We start from the raw sequence: 12831 nt of genomic DNA on the forward strand, positions 1-12831 counted from the left end.
AGACACCCACTATAAATATGTGCTGCATGTTGTCGGTGAGTGCCTTTGAGTTGGTTCTGACTCATAGCACTCATAGGGTTTCTGAGGAACAGCTGGTGTGTTTGAACCTCTGACCTTGTGGCTCACAGTCCAATGCTGATCCTACAGAGCAACAGAACATGGAATTGGTAAGATCTCTAGGAATCATGATTAAAACTTTGAAATTTGGCTGATGTCCACTGACACAAAGTGAATGTATAGTACTGCCATTGAGGTAGAGTTACAGCAGGCCTGTAAAGGGTTTCCAAGAAGCAACTGATGGATTTGAACCACCATCCTGAACAATTTAAGAGGAAGTTCAGTGACTTTCTACATGAGAAGAAGAAATAACTGTAGAAACAGTACCCCTTCTATCTGTCCACTGATCATCAGCTTACTGTAGCAATCATGTTAGTAGTAGAAACTTGGTTGGTTCCTTCAGTTACCTTACTGTCCATCAATTAGAGTTGTTTTTTAGACCCATCAAGACTGTGAACTCTCGACTGTGTATTCAACATAACAACTATCACTGTGCTTACTGCATTTTATCTAGCTAGAGACTGGAGCATGCCCCTGCTTCCTGTGTATAAGGCCTGAAGCTTAAGATTTAATTTTAAATCATTACAAAATTAGCACGCTTCTCGTTTCTCTCTCGTTGTCTCACTCTTGGCATCACAGTAAGAAGCATGGTAGATTCCTTATTGATTGTCTAAGGTAAGTTTTTTCCTTGAATAATTCACTGGTTTTGTTTCTTTTTTTTTTTTTTTTTTCAGTCCAAACTGCTAAAGTTCATAGACTATATTTTGCTTCTTATACAATACCTAGGAAAACACTGGGTATATTAGCAGCTTATTAAAAATGTTATTTACTCGATTATATTACACAGCTGAATATTCTACAAATACTACAAATATCTCGATCTTATTGCCCAAGTAAGAAAGAAACCTCCTTGACCCAGATGCTTTGGAGTCCTACACCACATTCACTTGACTCATCTCTAATTTTGCTAGAAGTTACAGAAGTCATATCTTATGTGGTAGAGAAGTCCTCACAATTTTTAAAAATAGCTCCTAGTGTGCATATGGGCCCAAGTGGAGCTTGTGTTTCCTACTGCTAGACATATAAGGACCATGTGACAAGAGTCACATTGTGAGCTGAGTCCTGTCAGACCTACCATGGATGATGGAAATGTGCCCAGATAATGTGTTAGTTACATATGCCATTGAGGTAGACCAGGAGCTTTCTTCGCAATGTCATTTTCTCTTACCTCACACTCATGGTCTCTTAGGAGGTTCCCCAAACAATATGAGAGAGAAGAAAGCAAATCCAGTATTGATTAAAGGGTTGCTTGATACCCACTTATTCTGTGTTGTTGTTAAGTGCCATTGAATCAGTTCCAACTCATAGTGATACCGTATATGGTTTCTGAGGAGCAATTGGTGAGTTTGAACCACCAACCTGCAGTTTACACTGACTTTGTGGTTCAGTGCTTAATCTACAGTGCCATACCAGAACTCAAAATTGACTCTGTAGGTTTGTACAAAAACAGTTCAGTGAAAATTCAATAGCAAGGGAAAAATGATGGAGAGAAGAATATACAGAAGCTCCTGCGAGTTACATATGGTTTAGCCCAATGGCTGTAAACCTGGAAAAAAACAAACTGCAAGATCAGAGACAATGGGCTGCTAACTGAAAGGCCAGCAGAAGAGTCATGTGGGTGAATGTATGAAATAAGCACTTTGTAAACCAATGTTTTTAAATCATTTGAATGCCAACCAGAAAGCATTCACAGAAAAGCCTTTCAGTCACCAGGTGGGTATCACCAGATGGGCATCACCAGGTGGGCATAATGACTTGTGTCGTGGTAGTTGTCTCAAACCACTCTCAAGTACTACAGAGTTTGCACAACTAACCCTCAGATGGATTAGCGATGCTTCAAGGCTGAGGACTCTAAATGAGCCCAATATTTGGATTCTATCTTACCAAGGCTAATGTGGTGCTATGGGTTAATGCATCAGACTGCAAAGCTGTTTGAACTGCAAGGTCGGTGGTTCAAGCTCACCAGCTGCACCTCTGAAACCCTATACAGGGTCGCTATGGGTCAGAACGGACTTGACAGCACTTAACAACAACAACAACTCCTCAATAGTGGATTTGTCAATGACAGAGACTGTGCTGAAACCTATTCATGTTAATGTTCCTTGAGAACAACAGTAAACTTTGGCTTTTTTTTTTTTTTTTTTTTTCCATTAAACTCTGATATGTGGAATGTGGTATATATTTACAAATTTGTATAAACATTTAGTATGACTAAAATCTTAACTGGTAAACAAGCTGTGCTTTCTTTTGTGTACAATTTTGGAGTTTTTATCTTGATATTTGGTATTGTGAACACCCAATTTAGTGAAAATTATATCTAGTCAAAATTGCATCACATTACTAGAGTAACTGTGACATTTGCTTATTAAAAAAGATGTTTGCTACGCAGAAGCAGTGTAAAGCTTCGGAACTACCTAGCCAGGTCTCAAAGAAACAAGAGCAACTTAGCTTACATGATTAAGGGGATGATATGAAAGAGACTCCTAATGATACAAGTCTATACTCATCGACCAAAACAAGCCATGTGTTGACACTTAGAAACGAGAATTTCTTTCGAGTACTGTCAGATGGTAATGTACAGTCCTCCTCCCCAACTGGAGGGGTTTCACATCAAATGTTTGCCTTCTCCTCAATCACACTCCTCGGGGCACCCCACAAAAATGACAGATACAACTGAGAATTTGACCAGGCCCAGGGTTCTGGTTTCTTCTGAAAATAAACCACTTTCACGGTCGTTCACAATGATTCCCTGTTGATCCAGAATCACATCTTTTCACTGACTAGGCATTTGTGTGGATAACTCAACAATATAGTCCATAATCTTATTCCTCTTTCTGTGGTTGGCCAGTTTCTGTTTCTGTTGCAAAACCTTCTCTCTAGTGGTGCAATACTACAGTGCAAATTGATTAATGATGTGGCAGAATTTGTTTATGTTTATTTCTTAAATAGCATAAGGCAAATGGCCTAAAAACAATAAAAAGAAGTCAACTTTCTTAACTGTTTGTCTATGGACAATTTTAAAAATAATATTTGGCTCTATACAATATGTTATGGTGCCCCAGTAGCGTAGTGGGTTATGAAATGGTCTGCTAACTGAAAGTCCAGCAGTTCAATCTACCAACTGCTCTGTGGAAGAAAGATGAGGCTTTCTGCTTCTGTTAAGATTTGCAGCTTCAGAAATCTTATCCAGGGTTGCTATGAGTCAGAACCAACTCACAAACATATAACCAACATCACCACCACACAGTATTATAGGAATGCTAACATTCATGGTTTTAATACTGGTTTCATTTCATGATTTGCAATAGCCAAGTGATCCTATGAAGCTTTTACGTCTGCTCTCCATCTGATATAAATTACCCTGAAGTTGACCAAAGCCAACTTTGGCTGAACTGGTGATGGCCCAGATCTCTCAGTACACATAGGAGCTGTCAGGGAAGTTTTCGACCACAGTAGTATATACGTGTTGGAGATGTGACTGATGGTGCACTGTATCTTTGGCTTCTGAAAGCTTCTCAAGGTAGCTTACCTCAAAAGCCTTGACATTAGCTCCCTTTGTGAAACCCCAAATGGCTAAAAGTATAGAAAGGATAAAACTCAAGGTTGGATTATTCTACAACTAGTTAATTCCTTTCTTCTCGTACAAAAGTGGTCCTGTTACTTCATTTCCTGTAGTTTCATAACATGTTTTGTATGCTCAGAGGTGTAGCTGAGTTGAGAACTCACTGTTGGAAGACAGTATGAGGAGGAAGGAACTATTTCCAAAGTGTTTGTTATTGTTGTCAAATGTTTATCCTACGGTGCCATACCTGGACTCCATTTCTCAACACTTCATGCAAAACAATTAGTTCTTACCATAATTTTCTGTCATAAAGGCATGGATTTGCTTTCCTTGTTGGTAGTTGATGCCATTATTAACTGAGGTCTTAAAGAATGACTAATTTACCAATATTGGTTCCAAGTTAAATTGTCTTCAAACAAGGAACTCACGTAACATTGAAATTGATGTGATGGGTACACATTATAGGGTCATTATGAGGATTAGATATACTTAGTTAAATAATTTATGGAACTCTGCATTAAATGCCATGTGTAATAATTTAAAAGTATATTATACACATTAGGAGTCCTGGTAGTTCTGGTGTGGTGCTGCGGTTTAATGCACAGGACTGTAAGGTCAGAGGGTCAAGCTGACCAACTGCTCCTTGGAAACCCTATACAGGGTTGCTATGGGTCAAAGCTTACTCAACTGCACTTAACAAACACAACACCAACAATATATTGTAAACCATCATAGACTTGTTGTTGTTAAGTCCCACAGAGTCACATCAGGACTCCTATATATATGTGATAACACACTTGATCACAAGGTCAGTTTGAATCTCAAAGTCGGTGGTTCAAATTCACCATTCATGCCTCAGAAACCCTATACAGGGTAGCCATGAGTTGGAAACAACATCATATATATGTAATATGAAGCTCTGGAGCTCTGGAAACATAGTAGTTACTGGTCAGGCTGCTATTCTCATGGTCAGCATGGGAGAGAGAGAGAGAGAGCTCTTGTAGTGTTTTCCTGACATTGAGATGTAATCCATACCGAAGGCTGTGCTCGTTAATCTTCATCAGTAAATGTTTCAAGTCCTCTTCACTTTCAGCAAGCAAGGTTGTATCATCTGCATATCACAGGTTGTTAATAAGTCTTCCTCCAATCCTGACGCCACGTTTTTCTTCACAGAACCCAGCGTCTCTTATTATTTGCTCAGCATACAGGTTGAATAAGTATGGTGAAAGAACACAACCCTGTCGCACACCTTTCCCAATTTTAAAACATTCAATGTTCCCATGCTCTGTTCGAACAACTGCTTCTTGGTCCAGGTACAGATTTCTCAGAAGTACAATTAAGTGTTCTGGAATACTCATACTTTTCAATGTTGTCCATAGTTTGTCATGATCCACACAATTGAAAGCAGTTACGACTCGATGGCACCTGACAACAACAACAACAACTGGTAGCCTAGTGATTACGAATCGGGCTGCGATCTGCAAGGTCAGCAGTTCAAAACAACCAGCTGTTCCACAGGAGAAAGATGAGGCTTTCTGATCCCATAAAGATTTACAGCCTTGGAAACGCTATACAGTGTTGCTATGAGTCAGAAACAACTCCACGGCACACAACTACATATATATATATATACACCAGATGCAAATACAATATGTGATTTCACAGTCTAGGTTTTGTGTATTATGGCATATTACCCTTTGATAATTGGTATGTCATGCAGATATTTAAAAATTGCTCATATAAGAAAATGCATCTATAAGATGAAGTTTTTAACATCAGAGGGTATTAATGATTAATTATATTACAAGAAACAATTGATACCATTACTTGTTAACTGAGCAAACTTTAAAAATAAATAATTTCACCTATCATCCCACAGCTCAGTGCTTGGCAGTTTCAATGTTAGTGGTGTAGGTCAAAGCATGTCTACCAAGGTGTCAGTAAGATCAATTAGGGGGCTGTTGTTTTCAGGATAGAGGAAGGACACATTAAAGTCAATCTGAAAGCAGGACGTTGATATTAATTTCCAGGACCAAACTCCCAATAAACTCAAACAACCAGAAGTTAAGGCAAATGTCAGAGTATACAACAATATAATTATATCTTGGTTAGGTATAAAGTCTTGCCATCCTGGCTTCTAAGCATTACTTGTTCTATACTTCATCCAACAAAGATTTGTTTATTCTTCTAATAGTCCATGGTACTTTTAATATTCTTCTCTAACACCATAACTCAAATGCATCAATTCTTCTAATGTCTTCCTTATTCAATGTCCAATTTCACATGAATTATAAGGCTATTGAAAAGTGTCAAGGCTTGGGTCAGGTGTAGCTTATTCCCTAAACTGATATCTTTGCTCTTGAAAATTTCAAAGAGGTCTTGTGCAACATATTTAAATAATGCAATATGTCATTTAATTTATCGACTGCTGCTTAAATGAGTGTTGGTGAATTCAAGCAAAAAGAAGTCTTTGACAACTCCAATCTTTTCTCTTTTTATCATGATGTTATTTATTGGTCCAGTAGTGGGGATTTCTGTTTTCTTTACATTGAGGTGCAACCATACCAAAGGCTCTGACCTTCAACAGTAAGTATATTAAGTCCTCTTCACTTCTAGCAAGCAAGATTGTATCATCTTCAAAGCACAGGTTATTAATAATGATACCATATTCTTTTCCATGTAATACAGATTCACGGATTATTTGCTCATCATACAAATTGAATCAGTATGTGAAATGATGTTACCCTGGCACACACATTTCCTGATTCTAAACTGTTCAATGCCCCCTTGTTCTATTTGAATGACTATCACTTCTTCTCTGTACAGGTTTCTCATGAGCATAGTTAAGTGCTCTGGAAAACTCATTCTTCACATTGTTAACCATAGCTAGTCATGATCCAGACAGTTGAAAGCCTTTGCATAGTCAATAAAGCACAGGAAAACAGTGTTCTGATGTTTTCTGTTTTAGCCAACATCCATCTAGTGTGAGCCATAATATTCCTAGTTCCACATCCAGGTCTGACTCTGGCTTGAACCTCTGATGGTTTCCTGTCTATACACTTTTCAGCTGTTTTTTGTAATTTTCTTTAGCAAAATTTTACTTGCATTTGACATTAATAATATTGTACAATGATTTCTGCATTCGATTGGTTAGCTTCTCTTTGGAATGGAAACAAAAAATATTTTAACGTTTTTTTAGTTTCAGCTAGCTAACTTCTTCCAATCAGTTACTCAGGTAGTTTTCTTCCAAATTTCTTGACATTGATTAGTAAGCACCTCCAGTGTTTCTTTAATTTCTTGAAAGATTTCAGTAGTGTTTCATCAATTATTGGAACTTTATATTTTTGCCTATGTCTTCAGTGGAGCTTGGACTTCTTCCTTCGGTATTGTTGTTTTAGATAAAATGCTACCCCTTAAAATGGTTGAACATCAACCATTACTTTTGTTGGAATGACTCTGTATCATTCATATTTTGTGTATAGAATCCTTCAATATTGCAAACAGAGGTTAAATTATTTTTCACTTGTTCTATATTGAGAAGTGCTGAACGTGTTCTTCCCTTTGGACTTCTAACTCTCGGTAGTTTGCATACTTCATTATAGTGCTTCACTTTGGCTTTTTCCGTTGCATTTAGGAATTTTCTGTTTAGTACATTTATTTCCATGTTTCTTCCATTCACTTTAGGGTCTCTATACTGGAAGGCAAGCTTTGGAGGCTCTTCTGACATTCATTTTGGTCTTTTTTTCCCCATACTTAATGACCTTTTAGTTTTATCTGTGTAATATTCTTGATGTCATCCCACAGCTCTTCTGGTCTTCATTCATTAGTGTCTAATGCATCAAATATGTTCTTGAGATGGTCTCTATATTCTTGTGTGATATGTTCAAGGCCATATTTTGGCCCTCGTGGACTTGTTTTAATTTTCCTCAGCTTCAGCCTGAACTTACATATGAACAATTGGTAGTCTGTTCCACATTTGACCACTGATTTTGTTTAGACTGATAATATGGAGTTTTTTGGTTTTTTTTACCATGTCTTCCCACAGATGTAATCGATTTGATTTCTGTGTATTCCATTGACAAGTCTTGGTAAAGTATAAAAGATCCTCAGTCAATTAGCTAATCAAATGAAAATTAGCTAATTCAATGAGAAATTCCCAAGAATAAACTCCCAATAAACTCAGCTAACCAAAAGTTGTCCACATGCCATATATGTTGTTACAAAAAAGATATTTGCAATGAATGGTGGTGGCTGGTGGCTGTGTGCCATGGAGTCGGTTCCAACTCATAGCCACCCTGTACAGGATTTCCGAGGCTGTAAATATTTATGGGAGTAGAACGCCTCATCTTTCTCCCACAGAACAGCTGGTAGTATCCAACTGCTGACCTTACTGTTTGCAACCCAATTCGCAACCACTTTCTTGCAAATTCTGACATGATATCTTTAGCATTATTTCTATCATCATGACCATATTTTCCAATTATTGTTTAATCACTTTCAGACTGAAGAATTTGGTTGAATCCTTGTTTCATCATCACTGCCTTTAGTGGTTGTTCTGTAAATTTGAATAATAGTGACATTAACTGGCCTGCCTTGCTATTATTTTTGTTAGGTACCATCAAGTCGGTACCAACTCATAGCGACCTTATGCACAGCACAATGAAACACTGCCCGATCCTGGACCAATGTCACTACTGCTGCCACGCTTGAGTCCATCAATGCTGCCACTTGGCCAATCCATTTCATTGGGGGTCTACCTCTTTTTCTCTGATCCTCCAACTTACCAAAAATGATATCCTTCTCCAGCAACTGCTCACTCAATTCCTGGTGACTTGTTTTTTGCCAATTCCTTCAAAGTACCTTGGACTTCCTCCTTAAGTATCATTGGCTCTTGATCATATGCTACGTCTTGAAGTGGTTGAACATTAACTATTTCCTTTTGGTACAGTGACTCTATGTATTCCTTCCATCTTCTCTTGATGCTTTCTGCATCATTCAATAATTTGCCCAGAGAATCTTTCAAAAACGAAAGTCGAGGCTTGGATTTTTTTCTTCAGTTCCCCCAGCTTGAGAAACGCTGAGCATGTTCTTCATTTTGGTTTTCTGATTCCAGATCTTTGTACATTTTATTGTAATATTTAGCTTTATCTTCTAGAGCTGATCTTTGAAACTTTCTGTTCAGCTCTTGGAATTACTCATTTCTTCCATTTGCTTTAGCATCACTATGCTGGAGAGAAAGTTTCAGTGTCTCTTCTGACATTCATTTTGACCTTTTCCTTCTTTCTTGTTTTCTTAATGACTTTTTGTTTTCTTCATGTATGATATTCTTGATGTCATCCCACAACACTTCTGGTCTTCAGTCTTTAGTGTTTAATGTATCAAATCTGTTCTTCAGATGATCTCTAAATTCACGTGGAGTGTATTCAAGGTCATATTTTGTCTATTGTGGACTTGTTTTCATTTTCTTCAGCTTCAGTTTGAATTTGCATATGAGAAATTGATGGTCTGTTCCACAGTCTGCCCCTGGCCTTGTTTTCACTGACAATATGGAGCTTTTCCATCTTCTCTTTCCGCAGATGTAGTCAATTTGATATCTATGTTTTCCATCTGGCGAGGTCCATGTGTATAGTCATCTGTTATGCTGTCTAAAGAAGGTATTTGAAATGAACAAATCATTGGTTTTGCAGAATTCTATCATGCACTCTCCTGCATCATTTCTATCAACAAAGCCATATTTTCCAAGTACTGATCCTTCCTCTTTGTTCCCAACCTTTTCATTCCAATCACCAGTAATGAGCAATACATCTTGATTGCATGTTTGATCAATTTCAAATTGAAGTTGGTAGAATTCTTCTATTTCATCCTCACTGGTTTTAGTGATTGGTGCATAAATTTGAATAATAGTGGTATTAACTAGGCTTCCCTGTAGGCGCATGTTTATGATCTTATCACAGACAGCATTGTATCTCATGACTGATCTGGATATGTTCTTTTTGACAAAGAATGCAACATCATTCCTTTTCAACTTCTCATTCCTGGCATAGTAAACCATGTGGTTATCATATTCAAAATGGCCAATACCTGTCCGTTTCAGCTCACTAATGCCTAAGATATTGATGTTTATGTGTTCCATTTCATTATTTGTAACTTCCAATTTTCCCAGATTTGTACTTCATATATTCCATGTTCTGATTTTCAATCGATGTTTACAGCTGTTTCTTTTCATTTTGAGTTGTGCCCCATCAACAAATGAAGGTCCTGTGGACTTTTCTCCCACCAGCTTTACTCCATTTGTGTTATCATGATCAACTCCACTTTGAGGAATCATCTCTTCCTCAAGTCGCATTTTGCATGCCTTCCAACCTGAGTGGCTCATTTTCTGGCACTATATGTGACAGTGTTTCTCTGCTATTCATAAGGTTTTCAGTGACTAAATATTTGGAAGTGCTTCGTCACTCCTTCTTCCTAGTCTGTCTTTGTCTGGAAGCTCATCTGAAACCTGTCCACTATGGGTGACTCTGCTGGTATTGAAAATACCAGTGGCATAGCTTTCAGAATCACAGCAACTCACAAGTCACCACAGTATGACAAACTGACAGACGAGTGGTGGTTGTTTGGTTTTACGTGGAAACTGTCACTTTAAACTGCTTTGCTGGTAAAAGGATATTATCAGACAGTGTCACACCCTTACAGTGTCACATGTCATAAAAGATCTTTTGGTGACAAATGTGATGCCATTGATCTTATATTTGTTATTTCTGGAAGAGTAAAGAATATGACTGTCAGATTCAGATTGCCCAGTACCAGTTCATTTCAGTCCACTGATGCCTAGGTTATTGATCTTTATGTGCTCCATTTCATTTTTGACAAATTCTAATTTTCCTAGGTTCATACTTCATTTATGTTCTGACTTTTAATGGATATCTGCAGCTGTTTCTCCTCATTTTAAGTTGTGCACCATCAATTGATGAAGATCATGAAAGATTTACTCCATTCACGACATCCCGGTCAACCCTATTTTGAGTAGACAGCCCTTTCCTAGTTGCATTTTGAGTGTCTTCCAACCTGAGGGTCTCATGTTCAGGCACTGTATCTGCCAATAGTCTGGTGCTGTTCGTGATTTTTTTTCTTCTGTTACTGTATCTAACAATGTTCTGCTGCTCCTCGTATGTTTTTCAGTGTATTCAGAAGTAGTATACCTCATTTTCTTCCTAGTTTGTCTTAGTCTGGAAGCTGTGCTGAATCTGTCCACCATCGATGACTGCTGGTGTTCAAATCACTGGTAACATAACTTCCAGCATCACAGAAACATGCTATCCACTACTTGTCTGTGGTTTTCTGTACTGTGGTTACTTGTGTGTTGCTGTGATGCTGGATGCAGTGCCACTAGTGTTTTGAAGACCAGCATATTCACCCACAGTGAACAAGTTTAAGCAGATCTTCCAGACTAAAACAAACTAGGAAGGAGGAGAGGCATACTACTTCTGAATTTTTAGCCACTGAAAACCTTACAAATAGCAACAGAACACTATAAGATACAGTAGCAGAAGATGAAATCCTAAGAATAACAGTAGAATATTATCATATATAGTGTCAGAAGATAAGCTACATAGATTGGAAGGTTAAGAAAGAATAAAAATGTTGTGTACCATACTTATTCAGTCTATATGTTGATCAAATGATCTGAAAAGCTGTATTCTATGAAGAACATGGTGTCAGGATTAGAAGACTTATTAACAATCTTGCTTGCTAAAAGTGATGAGGACTTAAAAAGTACTGATGAAGATCAAAGACAACAGCCTTCAGTCTGAATTGCACCTTAATATAAAGAAAACAAAAATCTTTACCACCGAACCAATAAATAACATCTTAATAAATGGGGATAAGGTTGACGTTGTCTAAGACTTCATTATGTTTGGAACCACAATCAACATTCATGGAAGCAGTAGTCTAGAATTCAAAGTATGCATTGCACTATGCAAATCTGTTGTGCAAGACCTCTTTAAGGTGTTCAAGAGCAAAGATATCCTTCAATAGTGATTTTGTTGTTAAGTGCCTTCAACTTGATTCCAATTCAGTAATGCTGGATAGGATTTCTAAGGACTGTCTGGTTGATTTATACCACCAACCTTGTGGTTAGTAGCCCAGTGATTATACTACAGTGCCACCCCAGGACTTCATATATATGTATATATACATTTTTTTTTTTTTTCATTGAGAAAATCTGTTGCACAAAACCTCTTTAAAATGCTCAAGACCAAAAATATCATTCTGAGAACTATGGTGAACCTGACCCATGTCTTGGCACTTTGAATCGCCTCATATGCCTATAAATGTTGGACAATGAATAAGGAAGACCATAGAATAATTAATGAATTTGAATTATGGTACTAGAGAATAATATGAAAAGTACCACAGACTACCAGAAGCACAAACAAATTTTTGTTGGAAGAAGCACAGCCAGAATGGCTAGTAGAAGCTAAGATGGTGAGACTTTGTCTCTCATACTTTGAACATTGGACCAGTCCCTGGAGAAGAACACTATGGTAAAGTTGGAGGTCAGCACAAAAGAAGAAGGCCCTCAATGAGATGGATTGGTACAGTGGCAGTAGCAATGCACTCAACTGTAACAAAAATTGTGAGCAGTGTGCAGGACTGTTATGTGTGTATATATACATATATATGTTGCTGTGTTATTAAGTGCCATTGAGTTGTTTCCAACCCATAGCAACCCTGTATAGAGTTTCTGAGGAGCAGCTCGTAAGCTTCAACTGCTGACCTTACAGTTCAAAGCAACTTTGCAGCACAATGCATTAACCCACATTGCCATACCAGGACTCCGTATATATAGTTTTTTTCCTGTTTTAATCACAATAAAATGTTACATATATAATAGAAATACATACAAATCACAGTTATTCCTCCTCCACAAATAGGATGTTTTGAAATACATGCACATATATTTGTAGATAGCTAGATAGATATTAACACTTAATATATTTAAATTATCGTAGCAATACAATTTTAGAATGTTCTCCTATCATACTGATAACATAAAGGACCTATCTTTCTTCATGGACACGGTTTCACAGTTTTTTGCACTTAATTCATACCCCTGCCCAACTCTGTGTTCATTATAATGTGGGTCAAGG

General features: G+C 37.6%; 1 pseudogene; it reads right to left on the reverse strand.

Annotated features, from left to right (window-relative positions):
• Positions 1 to 2890: 2890 nt before the first annotated feature.
• On the reverse strand, positions 2891 to 7343 carry LOC102820195 (annotated as a pseudogene).
• Between the last annotated feature and the right edge of the window lie 5488 nt (positions 7344 to 12831).

This window comes from Chrysochloris asiatica, unplaced genomic scaffold, assembly GCF_000296735.1.
Source record: "Chrysochloris asiatica unplaced genomic scaffold, ChrAsi1.0 scaffold00015, whole genome shotgun sequence".
Taxonomy (NCBI): Eukaryota; Metazoa; Chordata; class Mammalia; order Afrosoricida; family Chrysochloridae; genus Chrysochloris; species Chrysochloris asiatica.